Below are 8,617 nucleotides of genomic sequence, written 5' to 3'. Positions count from 1 at the left end.
AAAATTGCTTCAGTTTACTGCATTCCCAAGCCAGAAGTCTCAGAATACAAAAATAACAGTATATGAATAACACTCATCAGTACCGCCGTGCCGCGTCTGACTGAAGTTGACAGAAGCCGGGTTACTGGCAAGCATGATGCTGACAGCATACCAGTTTTGAGCTGTTGACGCAGCCTTGCATGTCCATGACAGCAACATCTTTGATCTCATTGCTGGAAATGAGACTGTAGAGAGGCACCAACATGAGCTGCTCCAACTTGCACTTTTCACCCACACGGCCAAAGTTGGGCAGGACTTTGTGGATCAGGATCATACCCGTATCTATTTATTGCATTTAGTCATGCACATGTTACAGTGTTGGTACATAAAATATAGTATATTTACATAGCTTTTTTATTTTTATTTTATTTCCACACACACTTTACATCACCAGAAGCCTCAGTCATTACTATTAATTCTCTTTTCAACAAACCAATCAGACGGGTGCTTTTCTGGAACACCTTTAGAAATAAACACAGAGCTAAGCAGCAGCCGAAAAGGTCAGTGAACAATCAAATATTGTAACCTTCATGAGCGTCACCATGGTGCCTGCTTAGTGTGCAAAAGCAGGTAAGAAGGAAGATTTGTTTAAGCATCTGTTTACATGCAGGAATGATTACATTTTAATCTGTCTCCTAGTGGATGAATAGCACAGGAGTATAATAGTACCTATAGCAAATTTGGGGATTTTTTAACATAATTTTATTTTATCAGGTTGCTGTAAGAGACAACTGCTGCAGTTTATTTGGTTTTGGTGTGCTGAGGGGAAAAAAGATAGGTAATAATAAAGGAAGAGCAAAAGTTTGACTTTTCTTCTTATATGAATATTGAATTTTTTGATTTTTTTTTGTTTACACCTTTTTGCTCTTAATTGGTATTTTTAGGAAAGAGACACAGGTAAGAATAGTGAATTTCAATAATTTTTGTTTCCTCTCCTCATGTTTTGTGTTTTTGCCAAGAACCACTTCAAAATTATTGTGCATTTACTTTCATTTTTCATACAACCCCTCAGTCCCTTCAAAGTTAGGGACAAATGCGGCTTGACAAACCCACCAGGAATTTATACACTGGCATCTTTCCTTCCATCTGTCATTCTGAATGACTACTATTCAGGTTTCACAGTCTCTGGTTTGTTTCTTTGTGGCCTGCTATGTATCTGGCTCAGCTAGTCACAGATTTGCACACAAACACACACATACATAAAAGCAAGCTCAGAATTCATATGTACGCACAAAGATTATCCATTAGTCATTCACATTGAAGTGTAAATAAAACTTGCCGCTAAATCGACATAAATCCATCGATATGTTTGAAGCTTGTGTTTGAAGCAAGTATTTAAACATAACTGCACTGTGGTAACACAAACTACTAATAGATAAACACACACTTATTCAATGACTTGACATTACCTCACCACAACTGAGGTCATATTTACTTGTTTCATTACAATACCCAGCTCTGAAAGCCAGAGAAAGTGATTCGGTAAGCTCACTCCCTCCCCTGTAGCAAGCTGAGTCAGCTTAAGTTTCTCATTATAATCAGACATACGAAAGGACTCATGCAGAATAAATTGAACAAAAACGAAAATGTGTACAATGACTAAGTTAACCTTTACTGGTCTCATGACCTTTCACTGGTGCTATTAATCATTAATTCCAAGACTGATTATGTGCATGTATGGGGTTTATTTAAAAGAAAAGACAGGAATCATTTTATAAAATTCAGAGTAACATTTTAAAATTTCCTGTTTTTTTGACAACAATACAAAACTAACTTCAATTTATCCTTTCATATACCGAGGTTGAGTCTGTTAATGGTTAGCAGTTTGCTCAGTGAAGAATTTGCGCTTTGCTGTTGATCAATTTCACATGAACGTGGGAACGTTATTGAAAGACTGAAAGACTATTGAAAGCTGTGGTCTTGGGATGAGGATAACTGCCTATTCAGTCAACAGATTAGTCGATTTAGGGAAATTATTTCAGAGGAATTTCGTATATCCTCTGAGATTTCTTAGTTTAGGGGCGTGTTTTTTATCATTTTTGGAGGCACCCAAAGGTGTGTTGGCCTGAGCCAATGTAAAAAGTAACAAGCATCATAATTAAATCATTTTTGGTATGACTTTGTATTATGGTTCTCAATATGTATCACTTAATGGATAAGAAGATGTATATGCAACTTGAATGTTGCATTGCGTATGTATTAATACAGGGGTTTCCAACTCCAGGCGTCAAGTGCTGGTGTCCTGATGGTTTTAGATATCACCCTGGGTCAACACACCTGAATCACATGATTAGTTCATTACCAGGCCTCTGAAGAACTTCAAGAAACGTTGAGGAGGTTATTTAGCCATTTAAATCAGCTGTGATGGATCAAGGACACATCTAAAACCTGCAGGACACCAGATCTCGAAACCTGGAGTTGGACACCCCTGCATTAATACATCTAAAATAAAGTTTTACATGATTGTTACATGGTTGCTTTAAGCTTAAAATATACATTTACTAGCACTTGGATTCCTTCGTAAAAATATTAATATTGTCTCTTTATTAATGTAAAAATAATTTGATGTTAATAAGCTTCTAATAGAGACTAATAATCCTTAATATTAGTGGAGTGGTAAAACATTAATGTGCTTTAATGTCTTACCACTTCACTAATTTTAAGCATTACCTTCTTCTAACTTAGGCTTTCAGAGGACTGCTGAAAATCCGGTCAACAAACTAAATGCCTTTATTAAACAAGGACCTATTCAGATTCACACAAGAACAGTGAGGATGATTTAAGGCTTATTGTTTAAATGAAAAGTCCAGGAACCTCAAACCTCCACAGTGGCATGTGGCTCTTTTGCACATCTCTGTGGCTTTGACAAAAAATATATTAATTTTACAGGTTTATGTCTGAGGAAGTAATTGCTGTATGTAGCCAAAGAAACATTTTACACAAGCTTCTGTCACTTCACTGTTGCTCCAATTTGTTGTCAATATTAACATTAAAATACCAAATAATTTTTATTATTTTAATTCCATCCATCCATTTTCTTGAGATTATTTGGGGTCGGATCACGAGAGCAGCAGCCTAAGCAGAGAAGCCAAGACTGACCTCTTCCTAGCCACCTCCTTTAGCTTCTTCAATCAGATTTTTTTTCCCTCCACAAGCTGCAGGAAATTATAACTACTATTTTTCAAACAGAAATAACTCAAACACAGCAATCAGAAATTTAATCAAGTCTCATTGGTGTCATTGGACTAAAAAATCTAGCATTAGCTGATAAAGCCGATTGTGAGACAGATGACAGTAATATCACTACTGCCAGTCTTTTCATCTCATCAGACCGCCCAGTACACACACAGCTCTGCAGGCTGCAGCTGCAGAGTAATCACCACGTTGTCCATTTGCTATTGAGCAGGACATAGGTGTAGTCGCACATTGTTTGTTCTGCCACAATAAACCTCCTGCCCCTTGGCAACAGGCAGTTATTACTAGCACCACTCACAAAACTGAACAGCCTTCTATTTCCCATCACAATCTGTGGTCCAACATTAATGGACAGATAGGTGGCACCGCAAACAGACAGATGCACAAAGAAATCAATGGAAAGAAGAGAGCTGGTAGAGCTAAAAAAAAAAAAAAAAGGCTTTACTATTTCCAGTATTTCACAGAAATGTTGGCAAATATTTGAAAATGTACAAAGGACATGAGTAGAACTCAATAATACATATAATGTAAATAAAAGGCCATGCACATATTTTCAGTAGGAGTTAAGGTCAAATCTCAGTGAATTCCTTTAAAAAGCCTTCATGAATATACCACTCCATAATACTATGATCATTTTAAAACATGTAAGATTTTATTCATGTTTTAACTTTGTAAAATCCTGTTTCTGAAAAGGTGTTTGAACCAAGGTTGATTTCTGTTTCTGTCAGCAGGTCAGATTTCATCAGTTTAGATACATTTATTTATTTATTTTAAATAATGGTTTAACTGTTATTAGACGATATCCTTTTGTTATGCCATCCCACAATGTTGACTGTTAGCCTGCATGCCACCAAAGACTGCTCAAACAAGACTGGTCGATAGCCTTCAGGTTACAAGACAACTAGAAGGGTAAGACGGAAAAAAAATCCAGAACCAAAATCATCATAGAGCAAGCATCAGGAGAGAGGCTGGTAGATGAGTTAAGATAAATTAGGGAAGTTGTGAAGGCAAAACGAGGTCGAACCCATTATTAGCAAGGTGCAACTAATGCAACTAGATTATTAAAGTCTTTTTATGTTGTTGTTCTTTAACAGTGTTCAAAATGTTACGAAAATCCAGTTTGAGGTCATGCTTTACAACAGTGTCAGCATTTAAATTTGCATATCTCACTTCCTTATAATGAAATATTCAAGTCTGATAAAAGTAGCATCTTTCTAGGGAGCCAGCATAATTTTCTTCGATAACAAAACAATGCAGTCCATTAAGGTTGTGTATGCCATCTGCCAAAATTGACCATAAGCATCAGTATAGTGTTGATACTTTAGTAGTATGTAGCTCCTCAGTGGTCACCTTTCGAATGTGGCACCTTTAGCCCTGAGATGGGAAAGACACCTAACGTGTATATGAAGAGAGACTAAAAGAGTCTCAATCGAGCACACGCAAGTCAAAGTAAAGCTCAGACTCTTGCACTAACAGACATATTTATGATATTTGCAGATCAGTTGTGCCGGGTTAGTAACTATGTCAGTACTGATAAGAGGGACATGTAGAAGCCTGTTAATTACTCTGTCTGATGCAAAACACATTCCTCCCCTGGGTCAGGGTTTGGAACCTCACACAGTCTGAGGCAGAACGTATTTGCAGACACTGTCACCTCAAGTGTGCACTTATGCAACTTCATCAGCAGCTATGTTGTCCTCTACGATCTGACAATGAACCTAATACAGAAAACAATGTTTGGAGTAATTCAGAGATTATGTATAACATAGGTTGTCTAGCAGAGTAGTTTGATGTCTGCTGTTTACAAAACTCTCAGCACTGTCTGCGGCACACGTTGCAAAGCGCAAATTACCATAGAAAGACACTATGTTTGCTCTTCTCTTCAGCTTGTCATCTGTCTGTAATATGTGATGCACCAACAGTGAAATTCTGCAGCAGCAGTGGGGTTTAGAATAACAATGTGGCCTTTTTGCTGTCACGTGACCACTAACCTCCAGACTTGGTTTTAACTTGTCTGCCAATTTGCCCATTTTGTTAATCATGGTGACATTTTAGGGTCAAGTAGATAAGACTCCAGTAGCACAGGTGGTTGTTGACTGCCCCTCAAAAAGCAAGAAAAACTGTTTATTTCCCAGTGGACTGGCAAGTGGTTGACAGATGGGTGTAGCGACCTTGGCAACCACTGGTTGCAAAGAGTCTCAATTTCCAGTTTGTGTGGCAAGTTTTGCCACTGCTCTACAGAACCCATCATTTCACTATCCCAACATACACATTTTCTCGCCCTAACAACATAGTTGTATCGAGCAACTAAAAATAATGTGTGTAAAACCCTTATTTTGAATAAATATCCAATGTTATTTAAATTATTTTTACACCTCAATTACACATTTTAATGTATATTTGTGCAAAACTTACATTACATAACAGATAAATATTGGCTGCTGCCAATGCCATAGGTCGATGTATCAGTGCATCTCTAGTAATTATAGATAAAGAATATGAGAATATTTTTACACCATAGTCTGCATGAACCACTAAAATGTGCAGTATCGGCGATACTCTACATAAAAATAAAATAATAAAATAATAAAAAACATATACTATATAATATATTTAACATAGTTTTAATTCAGTCCTTATCGTTTCTTGGGGTGAAACACCAAGTGTATAAAGCCATGAAAAAGGTCACGGTATCTGTGCAAACTGCACTTCCCTGAGCTTCACAAGAAAATACTTTGCAAGTCACGTCATATTTTCGAAATAGGGATTAATTCACACTATCGTTTCAAGTAGTAACGGGTTTCCGTTTACCTTTTTTGCAATATTTGCAGCTCCTTTGCATATCTAACATGAAATGTGAGAGGACAGCAGGACAAAAGTGATGACTAAGCATTAGTAATAATTTCATGGAATCGTATCAGCACTGTCAACACAAGGAATGTCCTGCATGTGTTACCGATACGGATTAACTCTTAAACCAGGAGTTTAACCAACTATTTGGATATCAAAGGAATTCTTAGATACGTGATGCAACACCTCGCTTGATTTATGGCTGTTGTTTTTTTTCCCCCACTTTCCTTTTGAGGAAAATAAAACTTTAAATCAACAGTGAAGAAGCTGTGCTTTGTGAGTAAGCAACACGTTCTTTGCATTTGCAAATACAGTCTAAACAAACGGCAACAGGTCCAACAAGGTGCTAAATCCTCCTCCATTGTGCTGTGAATTTGGTTTAAGCAGCGGGGCAACTTAAAAGTTCACTTACCTGATCTTCGTGATCACCTGTAGCGGAAGAAGCCATATTGAAGAAGGTGTGTAGCGCAGCTGATCCGGTTCACAGGTAAGTTTATTTACAACAAAATCACCCTGAATCCAAATAGTCGCTTAAAAAGAGGTGACATTTGCTTACAGATTCACTTTCTCACTAAACGTGCAGCCCCAAGGAGTCTCTAAAGTGGTCAGGGAGCAGGAAGGGGGCGGTGTAAGTTCTTCGGAAACGGTAAAAAGTCCAGGTGCGGCGGTGGAGCGGTATGCAGATGCAGCCTGCAGTTACGCTCAGACGACGCAGGAGTCCCGACACAAGGGGGCAGCATTACCACCATAATCATTTGTAGTATCTTAGCTTGCTGTATTATGTCTGGTAAAATATGGCGCAGGCGATAATATCAGTGAATACACGTTTGGAAAACTCACATATATATTATTTTAGGACTAATATTCAGTATATGTATTCAGAGATGCCAGAAATTTGGAAATAAATGATTAAGTTAATGTGATCCCCCCCCCCCGCAGATTTCCTATGTGGCAACTTGAAATCAAATAATGGATGATATTTATCAAATGTATTTGTATAAAACATAGGAAAGCCCATTCAAAGCCCATTGGGTTGTTCAATCATTCTATTTTATTTTATTTTAGTAGGTGCACATTGTTGTACATTATATTAATAAATTCTGGTGTTTTATGTTTAAAGTGTTCATTATTTTTCAATCAGCCAAATATTTTCTAAAGATCTATGAAGGAAATCACACAGCCACACACACAAAATAAGGAGCTAAATTACAAATAACTAAAGTCAATCTCCCTTTCTTATTGAAAAATAGAAATATGGAGCCAGTGATCAAATTCTTTCATGGATAGGGAAAAAAAAAAGGTGAATATGATGGGCCATCTTCTAAATTAGTGACCATTTCAAAATTTGTGTTGCTATAATAGAATTTTTCAAATTAATGGTTTTAAAAGGACAAACAAGCAAACTGCTGAAACAATTAAACATATGACTGCATAAAAATATAAAATATATTATAAAAACCTTAAAAGAACCAGACTCTTTGTCTCAACATAACTCCTTATGGGGAAGTTTCTTGCACCAGGAAGAGGAATTAGTGCAAATAAACTCCGGGCTTGAAAAGATAAGAGATCAGTATGATCCAAATTAATGCGATCATGTTTTTTCAGGAACTGAAACTTTCAGTCAGAACAGATTTGCTGGCATTTCTACCACCAAGGTTTGTAAAAGCACATCAGCACTCCTGACATACCAGTTTTATGTGAGAATTTCATAATATGTTGAGACCCTGCTCATCAAAAAGTTCACATCATAAGCTAATGCATGGATCAAAGATTTAGACACAGAAGGATTAATAGTAGTGTGAATGCAAACATGTAACTGCTGCCAAGTCAAGTCATTAGAATAAAAACAGAAGTTTTTACATAACGTGTGGAAGCTACATTAATACAGTTTCATCCTGATGGTTCTGCATAGTGTAACAGTTTGCTTAAAGAACAACAAAGAAAACTATTCAAGCTTTTTTGGACCTGCACACCTACATTAGCACTGCAAAGGCTGTTTTGAAAACAATGTGTCAATCACTGATTGAGACGTACGATAAATACCTGCAGACACACGCTGCGCTTTGTTTTCATTCTTTTATATTCGCCTGAGAAAGGATTAGTCTATTATTGCATTTCAGAATAAAATAAAAGCAAATGATTAAATTGACTTTGAACAAAAAGAAAAAAAATATGCAAAGTAAATTCAATAATTCTTTATTTAAACATTGGTGCCCGTTGCCTCAAACCTCTCGACTGATGTTTAACAAAATTCATTTTTCAAGCCTCTCATTCCTTCTGTGTAATTTCCATATTCCTGCAGGTAAATACTTCCTCACAACATAACCTTTTTATATGGAGCAGACCAATAAAGGCATCTTGGGTCACAATTAGGTCAGTGTTTAACATTTGATCACATTAGAAATGTAATATTTCTGCTTTCAGGTTGAAACCCACCTACAACTTGAAAACACCTCTTTGGTGGTAGGTAGAGAGGGGTACATCCTCGCCCTTTGTCCTCAAGAGTAAAGAAACAGTCTGAAGTGAAAAAAAA

The sequence above is a fragment of the Rhamphochromis longiceps genome, linkage group LG8 (assembly GCF_057381845.1).
Source record: "Rhamphochromis longiceps isolate RC_006_pf linkage group LG8, R_longiceps_female_GT1.1, whole genome shotgun sequence".
Taxonomy (NCBI): domain Eukaryota; kingdom Metazoa; phylum Chordata; class Actinopteri; order Cichliformes; family Cichlidae; genus Rhamphochromis; species Rhamphochromis longiceps.
The sequence above is the reverse complement of the archived record's forward strand: the minus strand, read 5'-3'. Positions refer to the sequence as shown.